This window comes from Quercus robur, chromosome 2 (assembly GCF_932294415.1).
Source record: "Quercus robur chromosome 2, dhQueRobu3.1, whole genome shotgun sequence".
NCBI classification, from domain to species: domain Eukaryota; kingdom Viridiplantae; phylum Streptophyta; class Magnoliopsida; order Fagales; family Fagaceae; genus Quercus; species Quercus robur.
The window spans coordinates 76,639,051-76,641,999 of NC_065535.1; positions in this window are offsets into that span (position 1 = coordinate 76,639,051).

The following is a 2,949-nucleotide window of genomic DNA, read 5'->3' on the forward strand; positions in this document are numbered from 1 at the left end:
CCTCATTCACTTAATTAATAGCAATTTTGTTTCTCTCTTCTTATTTATTATTTAAAACCTTTTACATATATTCCTTTTTTTGCCAATGACTTTACAAATATATTTGCAATACTTTTTTTTTTTTTTGGTTGAGTTTGTACTACTCTTTTTATTTTCTTCTTTTAGGGAAATTGTTGTGTACTCCCGGAATACCATAAATGTGTACTCCCTCCTCTTACATGAATAGTGGGACCTACCATTTATGTGAGAGGAGGGACTACGCATTTATGATATTTCGGGAGTACCTAATAATTTTCTCTTCTTTTAAGCTGATCATACTCTTATAGTCTTAGCACACAAATGGTATACAAACAAGTGAGAACAAATATGATGACCATTAATTGCCATTTGTGGGCGTCAATGATTTTAATTTTTTCTTCCAAACTTGTTTCTTAATTTTGTCATCCTTAAGAAAAATCCTATAATAATATTCTAATGGGTTTACTTTTATGAGGTTAGATAAAAACTTGGTGGCTAAGCAAGGATGTCTTATTGGACATGTTAGGATGTCTTATTGGATTAAGAAAGTTGAATAATATAAAAATCATGCAAACACATATATCATGTGTTGGTGTGTTGCCAATTTTTAAAAGTTGTGCATGGTAGACACGGCCAATGTTTCCTCCGCTTGAGCTTTGAAAAGCCAAAATTAATTAATGACCGGCGTAAAAGAAGAAAAAAAAAAAGTATTGCAAATATATTTGTAAAGTCATTGGCAAAAAAAGGAATATATGTAAAAGGTTTTAAATAATAAATAAGAAGAGAGAAATAAAATTGCTATTAATTAAGTGAATGAAGTGTAAGTTAATTAGCATTTAATGCTATTTTTTTAACCATTAGATCAATTACAAATCTACAGTCTACAAGTGATGTAATTCTCTCTCTCTCTCTCTCTTTATATATATATATATATATATATATTGTACATTGAGATGATTACAATGAACCATCGACTTCAGGATTTTTGTTCAGGGAAGTCAATAAGAAACATAAATTATACAAAATCTATTAAAAAAAAAAACACTATAAGTTCATTTGACATATTTTTTTTCTAATCCATTAACATATTAATTATTGTTATAAGTGAACTTTAATTTATTAGTTTTTTTTTTACTCTTTACCGATTTTTTATGAATTTGCAATACATTTTGATAAATTATTTTATATTTTCTTTAAAACTCTCCATTTAAGGTACTGACCCACCCACGTAGCAACAATCACTCCCATGCACTTCGGTCAAAGACTCAAAAAAGCAAAAGACAAAACTCATAACTCAATACTTTACATCAAACACTGTAAAAACTTAATGGTACAAATGCATAGAAGGAGACAGTCAACTAGTCAAAGACTCAAAACTCAAAGATAAAGTATCAAAACACTATAACCTCCGCCACCCACCCCCCAAAACACACACACACACCGTGATTCAGTGAAAGAAGTCTATCAAAACACTATAAACACACTCTCACAGTGAATGAAAGCGAGATGAAAATACCAGATCAAGCAGTAGCGGTAGCAGATCAGGGACAGTCCAAGTATTGGCGATGTGGCGGCAGATCTGAGAAAGATGGCGGCAGATTGTTTGTGGGTGAAGTGGCTACCTTTTTTCTTTGGTTTTGGAGAGTGAAGAGGGATAGTGGGAGAGGACTACATTTTTCCCTCTTAGGTTTGGTTTAGCCCTTTTTTTATGAATTTTTTAAATTTGATTTACCAAAAATTTTCTGTTGGACTTGTTTATTTATTTATTTATTTATTTATTTTTTGGAGTTTAAAGCTGAATTCAACTGGGCTTTCAAGGTGTGCAAATGTTTATAGCAAGGGGTTGAAAACATTTTTTTTTTAAAATAATTATATATAAATTTTTTTTTTTTTTTTTTTGGGTCAGGGGGTTCATTTGAACCCCCTGACTACAACGTAGCACCGCCCCTATGAACCATGCATATATTATTTGAGTAGTTCTACATACACAAACCTTTTATAATATTTTTACAAATTATTAATATGACAAATTTTACTAATTTTCATTTAGACTCATCATTAACATCACTGTTTTTATTACCAATAATTACTCATCATATCAACAGTTTGTAAACTATTTTGTAAAAAAAGTTGTAGCTCTAACATTTTTCTATTCTAATATCATATCCCTCTCCTGCAACGTGGTTACGTACATGCAGATGCAACACTCCACTAGCGTCTTAACCTATTTATGAGACACACTTTATAGTCTATTGCACTCAAACAGAAATAAACCTAGTAGAAATAATATTTGGTAGCTCCCTTGCTAGATGGAAGAGATGCACTAAAGTTTTTGTGCAAGGCATGCTAGTGAAGGACTTGAGGTTGCTTCTTAAATAGCTTAGAGACCAAGAAACAAGGTGGCATTTAAGTTAGCTAAATTTCATGAAGTATGACTTAGTGAGTGTTTAGATTGTGCTGAAACAGAGAGTACGTCTACGTTTGTGTGTTTTGTTGAAAAAATGTGGGTCTCACAGCACTGTTCACGAACCCACAAAAGTCATCCAAATATAGATTTCAATATAAATTTGGGTCCTACAACACTATTCACACATTTAAAAATTATTTTGCTCAGTGTTTTCAGTTTTCAGCAATAAGCGGTATCCAAACAGACCCTTAGGAGGGCTTTTGGGTAAATGAAATTCCTCAGTGGTTAAGGGAGTTAGTCTCGATTTATTTGTTCAATCATCTAATTGGATTAAGATTGCTATTTTATCCCAAAAAATACATTGCTAGGAGTTGTAATAACTAGTAGGGATAGCCAAATTCATTGAGTAATGGATACCCAATCCTAAACAACCCAAAAGTTCTGGGTAATACTCACAATAGTGGAGCCAAGAATTTATCTTTGGGGGGGGGGGGGGGGGCATATATAATTTTTTTTTTTTGTGT